Raw genomic sequence first — 16,578 nt, 5'->3', positions numbered from 1 at the left:
ACCATCCTTTCTGCCAGGAATACTCTTGCTCCAGACATCTGCATGGTTCACACCTTAGATTCGTCCAAGTCCCTGGCCACTCTGTCTAAAACAGTGTCCCTCTGTCTCCCACATCGCCAACCTCCATTCTTCTCTACTGCAAAAGCCCATATCGTGCTGCTCATTCTCAGCACTGTTCGCCCCTGGTGGACCACAGCCCAGTCCCTGGTGGAGAGGGTGCTTCTTATCTGAAGCCACATGGGATTCTCATGGTCCCTCAAAGGTATCATCTCAAGCATAGGAAAGAAAAAGTTTGAAGGTTTTATAAAGAACATAATATGTTGAAGGTTATGTAAGCAACATCACCAATAGTATGAATCACCATTTTTTTTAACAAAATGAAAAAAAAAGGTGTGCCTTTAGAAAAGTACGAATGAGTATACTCATTTTTAGGCCATCCTTTAGCGATCTTACCTTTTCTTTCAATATCTACATGTGAAAAGGTTATGATGACCCTTGATAAAATCAAGAACTATTGTTAAGTATGTTATTAATGGATCCTGGCTCAGACATTGAGAATGAGTGTCCCTCCTGAATAAGGACACAAAAACCTGGTGATGATTCTTCTGGAGAAGTTACCAGTACTTGCAGTTCATTGAGAATAATGAATAAGGATTTTTTTGTACGTGCCTATTAAGAGAAGCTGACTTGGTCCCCATGGAAGTCATCCTTTTGGAGCAGGCCTGGTGAATGATGAAGTGGGTTTTGTGTAAAATGTAAATTCACATTTTGTGGAAACTGGAAGTTCATTCATCTAAATCATTTCTGTTATAGTCTATGACAGCTTCTGAAAATTGCCAGGGTGGGTTTTTTATTTGATCTTTCAACATTATTGGAGGTCATATAAACAGGATTATATGAAGTCTTTCACTGCCAATTAGCATAATTCTAAGTCAACATTCTGTCAACGATGTGCAGATTTTACAGCATAAGGAGGAAGAGAGAAAAGCTCATTTTTCCTTCAAATGGAATTTCCTGCTTTTGGTTAGTGCTTAATTAAAAAGAGAGAGACGGAGGGAGGGAGTAAGGAAGGAGAGACAGAGGAAGCGGGCAAGAAGGGAAGGAGGGGAAAAAACTACTAAGTTTATTTTAAGATGTTTTGGGAAATTAATTCCATTCCTTATGTTCGTCTTAAGGAAAAACAACAGAGCTATTGAAAGGTTAAAAAAATCCATTTTCTGTGAAAACTGGATGTCTAAATGGTATTCCAATTTTATAATATAAAACGTGACTCTTTTGAACCTAACATGTAGGAACCTTATTTTTAGCTAATACATCTAGCACAGGGCACTCTTTTTTTTTTCATGAAAATGAAGAAACAGACCTTATTTCATTTATTTGTGAATATCAGCCCCATCATTAAATGTAATTTGCCTGACTTACACATGCCTTCAAGGATTATGGGGCACTTCTGGGACAATACGCTCCACCAGCCTCCACAAACATAGGAAGAACTGCTTCGTTTGAAAATCCTTTATAAATTCTGGATTAAGTTTTCACCTTCTCCTTCATAGCTCTGCAGGGAACCTTCCAGGGATGGATGAGAAAAATCTTAGTGTCAAATAAATGATCACCCTTATCTCTACAGTATCCTTGTTAAAAGGAAATGATATACTTCGAGCTAATAAAGTTGGAAAGAGTCAATCAATGAAATAAAATAATCCAGTGAATAGATGGTTTTCTGATCTAGCAATCCACGACCTACAGGGAATGGCTGATTTCAGGTGTTCAGCTTCAGAATACATCCTACCCCTAGAGTTAGACCAGGAATCCCAGTCTGTCTCTTACTCTCTGTGTGACCTGTATGTCCTCATCCACAAATCAAGGGAAATTATCTTCTCTGCCTCAAAGCTGTGATGAGCACTACATCACATAACACATGACCATGACTGATCAGGGTCTGCCATGCTGCCCCTGGTATCATCATCCACTTCATCCACCACAGTAGCTTCCAAATTAACCCTATGGCCAATCTTGCTGCCTTTAAACCCATTCTCAAAATTGCAGCCAGAGTGAAGTTTTCTAAAATATGAACTTAATCACAACTTTCCATGCATAAAATAATCCTTCTTCATTGTCTGTAGAAGAGTGTCCAGGGTCCCTAAAGTGGCAGATCAGGCTTTCAAAACCAAGCCCTTGCTTCCTCTTCTACTATCTTCCCCCATCCTTCTTCTCTCTTCCTTTATTTCCTGACCCTGCGCTGAATTTCCAGCCACACAGAACCATGTGATAATCATGAAAAATTCATTCCAGTTACTGGCACTCTTCTGTCTGTACCTTCCCCTGCCTAGAACAGTCTTTCCATTCCTATCTTCAAAAGGTGGGAGCAAACTTTTTTTTTTTCTCTTAAAGCAGAAAACCCCAGTCTCACCAATGTACATTGGAAGGGAAAGGTGATCTACTCCAGTGATGTTCAAAGAGGAGCAGGTGCCAATTTGCTTCCCAAAGAGAGGATCCATTGTGAACTCAGGCCTGCTGTTCTGCACACTCCCGCTGTGGCCTCTTGCTGGCACTGTTCATGTAGTCATAATCTATGCATTCCCAAAGTCATCCTGGCCAGCTCATGACACATCTTAAAGAGCATCTGCAGCACAGATTGAACCAACACTTAAAAAACACTGGGAAATGATAAACATATGATTCCATGTAAGTAATTACATGGTTGCAATGAAACTTGAAGATAATTTCTCCTCGTGCCCTGCTAAACTATACGTGTACACAGGTAATGAGCCAGCTACTTCTCAGTTAGCTTTGGGAAGCGAGTAAAAGAACAGGACAGTGAGCTGAAATGTACTGACAGTGTCTATCTGGGGTTACCGTGCATTTGGAGATGCTACAGAGGGCCTTTACGGGATCCATGAATACCCACACCTGCCAGGGCTCAGCCACCCCTTCTTAGGGTCCTTGTGAGAGAGAAACGCACAAGAGAAAACAGAAAATAAAAAGCCCAGAGTTCTATTAGGTGGACTTTCACTCGAGACTCCAATTATAAGTTCTTTGGTTACTCGGACTGGTGACATGGTCTGGATAACACAGTACACAACAGCCTAAGGGGTTTTATCTACCCTTCAAGTCCAGGTACAAGTCCACGTTTCTCTGGGTGGCCCCATATAAAAAAAGACTTCAGAGATTAATATCTAGAGCATATATTTGAGAACGGTAGAGACAGAGTAACTTGTGGGGCCGCTCCTACATAGACGCGTTGCCTCACTTAGATCGCTGCTTTAGTCTTTAACGGAGGTAAGACAAAGAAAGAGGATCATGGCTATTTAGGGGATCTTATAACAGTGATCCTGCCCACTCTGGATAGTGCCCCAGAATATCACTTTCCCTATACCATCCGACTTACTTTTACAAATAACCTTCTGCATCAACACTCTGGTCCTGAAGCCACGGAGTAAGCTGGTTCCAGACTCTAAACTTAGTTTCTTCATCTTTCAAGTGATGCATTAGGCAAGATGCACCTGTGGTTCTTTCCAGCTCTGGTGTTATATTATGTGACCATAAATAAACATTACATTCTATAAAGCAAGAGCATTCCTGAACTCCAGTCCTTCTCCCAACAGGGAAATGAGTTCCGTTTGGATATAAATTTTACTTTCATGGTCTGCACACCTCCATCCCTGGGCAGCTCTTTTATATGAGGCTGAATGAGGAGACAGACTCAGCAAGCATCGATCCTTACTCCTCGAACAGAAGCCCCAAATACTTTAATTCAGAAAACTCAGAGCATAAAAAATTAGGAAATTTACTCAACCTGCTCTCTAGAGAATTCTAACGAGCATCAACAGAGTCCACAACAACGGACAAGAATTTCCCATATAAACAGAATAGGATAGTCAGCATTTTATTTTCACTTCTCAATCATATTTTTAAAGTATAAAGAATTTTTAACATGCTTTAAACTCTGAATTTTCAATAAAATGCAAATGTGACATTATAACACATAAGATCCATAAAGTCCAAAATATTCGGAAAAAGCTGCCAAAACCTGAGGTTGGTGGAAGGTCCGTGGGAGGGACAGATGAGAAGAAGCATAGTGAGTGGCAGGATGGTCCGACACTGAAATCCCAGGACACGTCAGCAAAGATGCACTTCCTAAATGTGAGGTTTGTGGTCTAACGTGAAGACGCCATCACCCCTCTTTGCACCATGTAAGGGGGCCATGTGAGAGGGTTTGGCGAGGAGGCAAGGAAAGCTCCACTGACAAAGAATTATCCAGATCAGCAGTGTTTGAAGGATCAGGGTAACCAAGGACAAGGAGAGAGCCTCTAGAGTGTGAATAGTCTCAAAAGAGGTTCTTCTCTCACATGCTGGAATCCCCTGAGAACAGGTGGCCTGAGAAAAGCCCATTTCATTAAGACACGGATAATAAAACAGGAACAAGGCATCATTCAAGACACTGTTGAAAATAAGGACAAGAGGAGCAAAATGTACCATGAGATAAAGATTTCTCATCAGAAGACTGTGAACAAACATGCGCTCAGTTGAAACAGATTAATAAGGCCATTGATGTTATTGAAGGAGACCACAAGCAGAAATGTAGAAGGCAGGAGAGACTGGACAAGACCCCGGGAAGAGGTTAAAGAGGAGCAGGCATTGCCAAGAGTGATGTGGGATAAAAGAAAGGGAAGCAGAAAAGAGGTGAAGGAAAGAAAGAACGCAATAAAGATAGGAAGGAAGGAAGGATACAGAAATTTTGATAAGAGTCCTAAGATTTGAGGGGAGACTTTTAAATATTATACCTTTTTTGTTATTTGGTGGGGGGTAATTAGGTTTGTTTATTTAATTTTGGATGGAGGTACTGAGGATTGAACCCAGGACTTCGTGCATGCGAAGCATGGGCTCTACCACTGAGCTATACCCTCCCCTTCTCCGAGGGGAGACTTAACAGTATATTATTCAATTTCTGGATAATATGAATTATTATGTGTAAATTTTTTAAAGCAGAAAAAAAGAACAAGATAGAAATATAGCAAGAGGACAGGAAGGAAAAGGAATAGGCTTACCTCAGCCATTAACGCAGCCAGATGTGTTCAGCAGACACTGAGTGTCATTGCACGTCAGGCACTGGTCTAGTACTGAGCGCTTACCAATAAGGAAAGCAGAAAGAAGTTTCCGCCCTCGTGAACTTTCATTCTAAAGAGGGGAGATGGTCAACAGACAAACAAAAGCATATTATACATCAGAAGGTAACAGATGGAGGAAAAGAAAACACAGGAAGCGAGATAGAGCATGTGCGGGGAAAGAGGCGCTTCTGCCTTAGATAAGGAGTCAGGGAAGACGTCATAGCTAAGGGGACACCGGGCAGGGTCCTAGGAGTGAGGGAAGGAGGCTTGCAAATGTCCTAGGCAGAAAGACGGGGGAGCGTTAGAAGCCCTGAGGCAGAAATGTCTTAGCTTTTTAGAAACTGGAAGCCGGAATAGCCACTTGCAGGAAGACACATGTGAGCAGGAGGAAGCGCAGACAGAGAGGGAAAGAGGGCCGGTGTGTATGTGGCTTGGAATATCATTTTAAGGGCTTTATCTTTTTCTCTGAGAAAGAGGAGAAAATGTTGAAGAGTTTTGAACAGAGAAGTGATGATAAGACCTGACTTCTATTTTAGGTCAAACCACCACTCTGGGTGCTGTGCTAAGTTAGCTACTACTTAGAGCGAAGGCCAAAAGAGCTAAACACTCTTTTCATTTAGATAATCACTAACGGGGGGAGGGCGTGGCTCTAGTGGTAGGGCACATGCTTAGCATGCACGAGGTCCTGGGTTCGATCCCCAGTGCCTCCTCTAAAAAAAAATAAATAAAATAAATTACCTTCCTTCCAGGTGAAAAAAAAGAACTGGGGGAAAAAAAAAAGAACTGCTAGTTAAAAACAAAACAGGAGTTAGAGAATTGGCCCGTCCAAATACAGCCACCTCCGCTCCCTCCTCACCCCTGCCTTGTCAATGTAAAGAGGAGTCTGGGATGCAAGGCGGGCAGATCTCGAAATCATTGTACAAGCTACTGGAAGGGGTAGTTTTAAGAAGGGGTTTTTATTCTCTGATTCATTACCTGCCTAACTGTAGATCTCTAGAATTGCCTCTCTAGTACCAGAAAAGAAGAGCAGAGGACTGGGAAGAGGTGGCACGGTGGGGACCAGCCTGAAGGACAGACACATGAGACCACTTTGCCTTCAAACTCAGTTTTGAAATTGAGGTGTGGAAGTTGAATCCCAAGAATGCCTTCACTCTCAGGGGCTAACAATAGAAGATAAAAGAGAGTGGGAGGTGTGGTGGCGCTGGGGTATGTGTGAGAGGCGGTGGACAGAAGGAAGAGAAGATTTCAGAGGCATTTTTTTGACCCCAGCTGTAGGTCTGCCAGGGCATGGTACCAAGTCTTTTTACAAAAGTGGCAATGAGCTAGAACAAAAGTTTTGAAAACACGAAGAAAAGACTTCAACTGCATCTAATAAAAAGACATTTGTGACATAATGTCCTTTGCAGCAACATAGATGGACCTAGAGATGCTCACGCTAAGTGAAGTAAATCAGACAGAGAAAGATGAATATCATCTGATATAACTTAAATGTGGAATCTAAAAAAAATGAAACAAATGAACTTATTTACAAAACAGGTCTAGACTCACAGACATCGAAAATAAACTGATGATTACCAAAGGGGATGGGGGAGAGATCATTTAGGAGTTTGGCATTTGCAGATACAAACTACTGTATATAAAATAGATAAACAAAAAGGTCCTAGAATTTAGCACAGGGAACTACATTCAATATCTTGTAATAACCTATCATGGAAAGGAATCTGAAAAAATTACACGTATATGAATATATATATTTACATATAACTGAATCACTTTGCTGTACACCTGAAACTAACAGAACATTGTAAATCAACTACACTTCATTTTTTTTTAAAAAAAAGAAGAAATTTGTGTTTTCTGTCTCCAGCTATGACACAAACTCTCAGAACTGGAGAAAAGCACTTTCCGTCTCTATACCAACATGCAGGCTGTTTGCATAATGCTGTGATTACAACGATTTTGCATTGTGTATAGACAAACTTAAAAAAAAAAAACAGTACATGTGATATGTAAAAAGAGCCCCCAGAATGAGGAGGTAAAACAAGGGCTGAAATTTGGAAATCTGTGATTTAATTCAACGCACTGACTTGACACACCACGAAAGGGACGGAAGGAATGTGACTTTCATGAGGTCACACGGCCAGGTAGTAGTAGCTTAGCAGTGTAGAGCACAGAGCTCCATTCTCTCGTTTCATTCGAGGGTCTTACAAAGCTGATCAGAGAAGCAGACAGCACACTAATCATGTGACATGCGGCTGTGGGCATATTTATGCTCACAGCAGCTTGTACCATCTCCAAAAATAAATGGTCGCACACAGAGAACACATAGAGCCATGAACCAAAGCTCTGGTGCACTTACACTATGGTGTTATGATGATAATTTATAATGCTATTGCAATTATAGTAGAATTATGGCACGCCCAGCACCTAATAGAGCTGTGTGCATACTCTCGAGAAAGACAAATGTGCTGGCAGTTCTAGCTGCAGAAATGAGATGAGATGGCTCCCATCCCCAATCCTGCCATTGATTTTTGTAGCCCTGCCATTAACAGGATACTTCACATACCATCCCTCCATCATTTCTCGGAGGTAAAGACACAGTTGCAGAGCGTAAATAATTAGACCCTCAAAATCCAAGGTGACAAGTCTTACATGCCTCCAAATGCCACAGATCAGGACACATAAATCAGAGCCTCTTTCCAGGATGTGCACATGAGGAAAAGACGTGTTTACCGAGTGATACTGCTTTTCATTTCTCTCTCTTTCTCTTTCCTCCTTTTGCCTCCTTATATGTATACCCTTGACTTTGGATGTGAATCAGTTTTACAGGGTGACTACATAAATCAGGACATTTTTGTAAAGGAGAGGGTGAGGGGGCCTTACAAGAGGACAGTTAGACCAAACAGGGACAGTCCCTGGCAAACAAGGACACGTGTTCATCCTAGTTTGAGGTCATAATGCCTTATAACAGTAAGGTTGGTCTAAGCTTTTTGGTGTCTCATAGAATACTTTAATGTGGGCTGCTGAATATTGCCAAAAAGATAATGCAGTAAAGGGCAATAAACAATACTTACCGTGGCTGCCTTTTATTGAGTGGCTACTTTGTGGTCCTAAATGTTCGGAGTAATGATTAAGAGCATTAATTAGATTGCTTATAACATCCTGGTAGATTGATCAACCACTCTGTGCCTTTGATACGTAGAAAGCACTGGAGCAAACTAGCACTGGAAGAGATGAGCCTTCACAACTGTACACAGAGCTCTTTATAGACACGTAACACTGTCTGATCCTTTCAGGGGCCCGATGAAGCAGGTGTCATTCACCTCATTTTTCAGATGAGAACACTGACACTCAGCAAAGGTAAGCTACTTTCCTGAGGTCACGAAACTATTAGAAGTTGGAAAGTTTGTATTCAAGATCAAGGCTGTCTTCACTCTTAACTATTTCACCATCTCACATTGTAAGTCCTAAATTAGTGTTAGCGGAACAGAAGTTGAAATGCTTGGTTTAACCTTGGATTACATACTTATTCGTTTATTCACTTACCCATTCAACCCTCCTTAGGCATTTTATATATGTGTTTATTTATTTGTGTGCTATTTACTTATACAAACTCATCGCATCCCAGAAAGATTTACAGTTTACAAAAACACGTGCATTTAAAAAATACACATATGCTAAGAAATCAGGAAGAAAGGAATTAAGAGTAGAGAAAAACTAAGATGAAGCCAAGGATGAAGTTAGTATTCAAAACGTGAATGAGCTTTTACTGAGCTGACATCATGTAGGAACTGGAAATTCAGAAGTAAAATGACAAGGTCTCGTCTCTTCAAAAACTCAAATTCTAATGGAGGGAATGGAATAAGTGTACAAATCATTACAGGTACAAGGGAAAATTGGGGAAAACGTACAAGACCCAGTGGGGGCACATCAGGGGGACACACCGCATCCTATCTGCATAACACTCATGCAACCTGACAGTTCCTTAGTTTATTTGCTTGCCGTCTGTCTTCCTGCTCTCTTGTTTACGCTTTATCTCCCCTGCCTGCCACAGTAGAAAGTGCTGAATGAATGCGTGAGCCAGTGAGGCTAAAAACAGTCCTCTGTTGTGCACAGCTTGTGAGTCGTGAACTGCAGCACGACCTCCACTCTAGCTGCCTCCCCTAGACCTTGGAGGAGAACTGCCCAGGTAATCACATGATACGAACACTGAAACTAGGCAAAGATTCAAAACTAGTTCATGGAGAATGGGTCTGGGTGTACATATCAACCCGCAAGCCAAAACAACAACAACAACAACAACAACAAAAAAACAGAACACTATTACTAAGGGAAGAGTGGTACTTCTAGAAAAGCTAGCATGTCAACGATGAGTGATTTGTCCAACTTGACACGCCCAGTAAGAGGCCAGTGAGGTGTTTAAATCCAACACTTTCTGTCTCCAGGTCTGTCTCCTTTCTACCACGCCTCCTTGGAGAAATGAAATTGGGCAGGGGATCTGAGAAAATACCTACAGAAAGAGAAAAAGGGGGGGCTAAGGGGTTTAGGGTACAAAGGAAGGACAAAGGAAGGTGGAAAGTCAGAATAGACAAACGCTTATTGATTCACTTAAAAAAAAAAAAGACAGATTTCAGCAGCAGAGAAAAATTGCCATGCATTAATCAATGCATTATTAAAATACACTGAGACAGACCGATGGCCTCAGCCTTTTGAAAATTTACTAGTTTAGCTTCTTTTTAAATTTTTCTTCACATTTCCTTATAGAGAAATCTCACTGCATGCTTTGCAAATTGGTTTGAGAATCAGGAAAGAACTCTTGGCCAAATTCTAGAAATTCTGTAGTCTAAAACTAGCCTTTTCAGTCATAACAGAAAGCTGAGGCAGTAACTTCCTTTCCTTTGGGCTTCGGGTTTTGTTTGTGACAAGTGAGGAATATGGAATCAGTTATCCCCAAGGACCTTTCTAGAGCTGCCTGTATTTCCAGGGCTCTGGACAATAAATAATGGAAGACCTGGTTCAGACAAGTGGTTCTTTGTCAGTGTGTATAAGATGGTAATGTCACTGTTTTAATTATTACTGCTCATTGTTACCCCATGACCTATAGATCTCATTTCAGGCAACATTCTTACACCAAGGCACATCTCATAGCATCTTAGAATGCCAGAGCAATAAAAGATGTTAGGGATTGTCTAGTCCAAAGATGGAAAACGGCCATTAATTTTTAACCACCCAGAGTTTTTGTTTACGTTTCATTTATTTACCAGCATTTACCAAACCCACAGATTTTTTTTCACATCACCATACAGATTTCTGGCATCTGTTACAAAAAGTAGCCTATCTTCCAAGTAAATTATGCCAAGTAAACTTCAGATGGAGCTGAGAGCAGGGTGCCTCTTTTACAAAGTACACACACACTGCAGCTTCTCATCTTCCCACCCTACATCCTTCCTTCACTCCCCATCTCCTCACATCAGGTAGCTTCTAGGGTCAGGTTCATTGCATGCACTTGAGCTGGCAACTTGGCCTCCGTCCCCTCTCCCCGCTGATTCATGTTTGATCTCCCATATTACAGATGAAGAAGCTGAGGCCCCTAGTCCACTCTTCCTTTCACTTTGTTCATCCTTATTTACTACCTTGCTTCTTGTTAGTCTTCTGGACCCGAATCTAACTTCTTAGCCACGTAAGAGGGACCATATCTTGTATTTGTAATTTAGTTTAATTCCATATTTTCAATTCATTTAATTTTACATTATTTTATTCTTAACCAACCACAGAGTTTATTATAGAGTGGCTTGAAAGAAAATATTGACAGACTTTCTGACCCTCCTTATGTCTTAGCCTGTCTTCTAGGAAAAGGCTTTTAATCTCTCTTGAAAACAGACTACTAGATCCAGGTAAAAATAGTATTATTACAACTGATTTTTTTAGATTATTGCAAGTGGTAATTACTAGAGAGCCTACATATTCATGACCCCAACTGATCTGCAAAGACCTGTAAGGGAGGGCTGGCAAATGGTAATTCTGCCTCAAAACAAACTCATATAATGGAGTCCTCCAACTCCAAGGCTGTACGTAAACTTTTTGCATTGTCTCCCAACTTATCCAAGCAGGAAATAATTGGGAGAGACACAAAAGAGATGAGCCAAAAATAAGACACAGAGTTGGGCTCTGAACATCAGCTACATAACTGATAATTGATGGAGAGTGGGAGGTCTGAGAATCCTGGAGGAGTGGTTGGAGGATCATGGTGGTAGGCGTGTTGGAAGCTCAGGCCAGCAGCCACTTACCAAACAGCATGAACATGTTTCCATATTTGAGCAACCAGTAAGTCTGCAACATAGCATCCAGGTCTGGCTATAAAGGACAACTATCTTAAGTAAATATTAGGCTCATTGTGTTCGGTGTTGTAAGACTTCCCAGAGAAAATGGCTCAAAATCCCTTTTGTGTTTTTCTGTTTGCTTGGTTTTTCTTTCCTTTTCTTTTATTCTCTCTTTTATTCTCTCTCTCTCTCTTTCTTTCTTTCTCTCTTTCTCTCTCTTTCTTTCTTTCTTTCACTTTCTTTTTCTTTCTTTCCTTCCTTCCTTTCTTTCTTTCTTTGTTTCTTCCTTCCTTCCTTCCTTTTCTTTCTTTCTTTCTTTCTTTCTTTCTTTCTTTCTTTCTTTCTTTCTTTCTTTCTTTCTCTCTTTCTTTCTCTCTTTCTTTCTCTCTTTCTTTCTCTCTTTCTTTCTCTCTTTCTTTCTCTCTCTCATGCAAGGCATCATTTGAGTTGAAAGGACATGGGCTTCCCATAGGAATCAATGCAGAAACCTAAAGGAGCAAATGGATGAGTTTCAAGTCCTGCAAAGGATTCTGGGTAGGAAGGTCACACAATCTGGTTTGCCCTGCATGGTCCTTTCAGTCTCAAGCACATCACAGTTTGCATGCTAAGTGTCATAGTTGTACTAACTCTGAGTATTGTTTCACCAGCAGGAAAACGTGTGAAATTAACCAAGAATAAGAGGTGAGGAAAGATTGTGGATGCTTGGCTGACAGGATTGTGACTTGGCATGATTAGATGGGCGTGAACAAGACAGATGAGAGTAGAAATGTCCCAAAGAGAGAGGGTCTAGGATGAAAACTGTTAGACTCATTGTTTTGTGAAATTTTCAAACAAGATGGTTTCGGCAGAAGTCGAAAGCCAGTGACAGACATTGCCAACAACAACAACGGTAGCTACCATTTAACCAGTGCCCACGGAGTTCCTGGAACTTTGCTAAGGAGCTAGATTATAATCGAATTTCATCCTTACAACAGCTGCCTGAGGTAAACAAAGTAGCCCCAAGTGAAAAGTGAAAAACCCTGGGGCTCAGAGAGTCTTAATGACCAAACAAGGACTGAAGTGGTAAAATCATGGGCTTTGCAATCAGCCTGCCTGGATGTGAATCATGAACCTGCCACACGCTTGCTGTAAATGTCCTTTTTAAGAAGAGATTTTCTAAGACTAAGATGAGGGCACCAAAAGCCTTTGGAGCTAGGGGTAAGAAGGAAAGTAGTGTCCATTTACTCCCAGGCCAATGAAACTTTCCAAGAGTCAATGAATATTGAGTTTCAAAGATGTGCGCAGGAGATGGAAGACCCTACAGAGAATACCAAGGAAAGGATAATACATGGTTTTCCACCCAGGACAACATGATCTTTGGTTGGAGGGGAGGAACTGATGCCACAGGCACCCTGGCAGAGGAAGAAGCACACCTGTCTTGGATTGGATGCTCTGAGATCGATTCCTGGCTTTGCTCGTTACCAGTCACATGGCAGGGGCAGGTGGCTTAGCATGCAAGGAAAGCTGATTCCAAGAATGCTTATAGTCTCTTCATGGATGCAGCATCTCTCAGCCTTGGTCTCTCATCTGCCTCCCTTTGTGCGCTTTCCCTCTCACTCTCTTTTTTAATTGAGAGACTTCATTTTCTTCTTCCCGTTAGCTGTTTTATAGGCCATTGCTCTGTAGGGATGGAGGCTATTTCTGTTATTCTGTTTCCTTTTCATTCAACCATGTAATAGTTTTTCCACCTCTGGCTAGCTCACTCTGGAAGGGGGGCAGCAAATTGCATATCTCTGGGTACTTGGTGGAAGTCTCTTGTCTAGATTTAAATCTCTAATTACGTTTTAAATACTTAGTATTAACCAGGTCCATAAATATGTCTCAGATAATGACGATCCTTTCTGTATGAGCAATGACATCCAATAAATTATGGAATTTATGGATTGCCCGAAATACTCTACAGTGTTAAAGACAGAAGCAATTGGTTGGATGTGCATATCTGAGCCTATATCATATACATATGTGTGTTTTAATGGAGTCCTCCTGAGAGGAAATATTTGTCTTCTTAGAAAGAGTTACACCAGATGATGCCAAGTATCACTTCTCATAGTTTTTGTCTTCATAATTGAATAAAAGAATGAGATTTGTTGATTACTGGTGTTAAAATTCACCCACATCTTCACTAAGATGATAAACCAAGGGTCTACTTGTCAAAATCTGCACATTTCTTCTCTGCCAAAGCCCATTTCACTCTTATGCTTGAGATATCTATGTGAGTAAATGTCAAAAATGTTGGAGAAAAAGGAAAGGAAAAGGTTGTGATTAAAGGAGGAACAGTATCTGTTCAAAAAGGGGGTGAAAGGAGAAGACTGGATATGCCACCCTCCTTGGACTCTATGCAAATCGCTGCCCAGAGCTATGTGTTTTTATTAATAACAATTACAAACTTTATTGAACACTCATCTCCTGCCATGGACTGAACTAAATGCTTAGAAAACATTGTTTCATTTTATTCTCAATTACACATGGAAGTTAAGCAATTTGCTCAAAACCATGCATCTAATAATTGAAGAGCTTTGTCAGTGACCAGTTGGGTAATTCTGCTTAATTCTGTAGTTCTCTGTTAGCGACTCCATGTGTTCCCAGAAACAAACCACATTCTAAGAGATAAAGGAACAACTTGGTGTCCAGGCATCTTAATACCTTTAACTTATTTTTATAGTGGCTTAGATCTTGATAAAGGATGAGGGTGGATGTTAATTACTGGACAGTCAAGTCTCAACAGTCTAAACCCCTTGCCATGGTCCACAATGACCTGCTTAATATGACCCTGGGCACATCTCAAGTCATAGCCTCTTCCTGTGGTAGATTTTTTAAATACTGGGCAGTGCCCCCCAACAAGAGGTAAAGTCATTTTCTTGATCTCTTGACTCTCTGCTGGTCTGTGACCAGTAGAATTTGATGGAAGTGATACTGCATACCTTCTGAAGCAGGGCCTTAAGGTGCATGGCAGCTTTTCCCTTCACTCCATCGAACACTGCTTCCACATCAAGGAGCCCAAACTAGACTGCTAAAGACATGGGCCATCTAAGAACCAGAAGCAGCTGCCACAGTGAGGCCATCTTTGACCATCCAGCTCCCATCCAGCTCCCATCCAGCCCCCAGAATGACTATAGGGGCAAGATACGTTTTAAGCTAGTAAGTTTTAGGGTGGTCTGTTAGGCAGCAACAGAAAACTGGGCTACTGTCCCTCTTCAGGCTCTGGGCTCCAGCCTCTCTGGTCTTCTCTCAGCTCACAGAACATGCCATTGTCTTTCCCACCTCAAGGACTTTGCATATGTAAGCCACGGAAACCTCCCCTCTCCGCCTTATCAAATGGTTGACTCTTTGTCATCATTTAGGCCAGAGCTTAAAAGTCACCACCAGAGAGAATCCTTTACTGATCATCTATATACAGTAGATTATTTCAGTCTCCATATCTGTCCTGTTTTTTTTTCTTTCATTGCATGTATAACAGCCTGCAATTCATTTGTTATTGCCAATTTTCCTCCTACCCAGCTGTAAGTTCCGTGAGAGTAGGTAGAGCCCATGCTGTCTTCTTCACTGCAGCCTAGGAGAATGCCTGGCAAAGGTCTCCTCTGTGTTTCCTTGGATCCCTTTGCCATCTCTGTGCACACTTCTGCCCAGAGTGCCCTCACTCTTTTTGGAGGGCTGCCCCCATGGCTGCGGAAGGCCAGCTGAATTTACCTGCACCGAAGCACAGAAAACTGAAGACTGGGAATTTGGGGAGCCCAGGCCAATGGCCACAGAGTAGGGTGGTGGGTATGAATACGCCAGCTCCCTTATCCCCTGATCGGGACAGCTGGGAAGTGTGATTTACATTGTCTGCAAGACTCACCTACAGGCGTGGGCAAAGTTCCCCTCCACGGGGCCTTCCTAACCTGTTTTCTCACTGTGTCCAAGATGAGTGTATACCCTTGACTGCTGCCTTACTTTCCCTGTCTCCTTTCCCCAGTCCCCTGGAGGTTTTAATAAAAACACTTGCTAAAATAATTCACTTTCTTACAAATCCTAGTGCCGGAATCTGCTTCTGGGGAAGTCACCCTAAGACAGTGTGTTGGTTAAATCAATTCATTAAAGCAGTTCTGGATCTCCACCCATTTGCTTTTCACATTGACATGGTTAAACCAACCTCATAATTGGAATCTAGACATACTTTGCAGCATCACTGGCCTTTGCAGCCACGTCTGTGCAATTATTTCAATGTTTTATTGCAATTTGCCCTAATGTTTTGTAAAGATGAGTGGGAAAGGGAAAAACGGAAATGCTGAAGACTAGCAGTTAGACAACTGAGACAAAGATGGAAACCACTGGGTGTGCTGAAAGCAGGGGATCTTTGTTTATATTGTAAACCCTGGTGGACTGAAGCTGAGCATCTGGACGTTCAATTGGGAAGAGCAAGGAGCAAATTAAAGAACATATAGGAAATTCTGGAGATAGATCATCTGGGGCTGTATTGAAAAATCAGGCTTATTGAAAGACAAGGAGAAATCTTTAAGAAGCATGGAAATTATGAAAATTGGCACCAAAAACCCTTCCAGAGCGCCACAGACTGAGAAGTTCATGGAAGCAGAGAGCAGCTGTCAGGAATGAGCTTGCCTTGGGCTCCCCTCGCCAAGAAGAGAAATAGTCTCGTTCTCTCACCTGACAAATGTTTCAGGAAATCCTGTAAAATCCCGTGAAAGTCACCCTTACAGTCTCATGCTGAATTCCCTCATCAGTCTTGCAAAATCATCACCAGCCAGCCACTCTTTCGCATTTTAGAATAAATATCTTCGTCGTACCAAATGTCACGTGAAGTAAGCTGAAACAGATTTGATTTTTGAGGCAAGCAATTGCATAAGACATGAGTTCTACTATTTGCATTTCAAACCAATCGTTTAAAAAAAAAACAACGTTTGCAAAATTAAAAACTTTGGCGAACTTTTGGCTTCACAGAGCAAAACTCCTCCGTATCATGTGAAGTTGGGGTTTTCCCAGTTCTGTTCATTCAGCTTTTACATGTACTTTTTTTAAATTAATGGATTATGTATAACAGAAGACACTTCCACAGTCTGATGCAGTGATACAAATCATGGCTCTGTCACTAGGTTTGTACCGTCCTGGGAGCT

This window comes from Vicugna pacos, chromosome 25 (genome assembly GCF_048564905.1).
Source record: "Vicugna pacos chromosome 25, VicPac4, whole genome shotgun sequence".
Lineage (NCBI taxonomy): Eukaryota > Metazoa > Chordata > Mammalia > Artiodactyla > Camelidae > Vicugna > Vicugna pacos.
Note: the sequence above shows the minus strand (reverse complement) of the source record.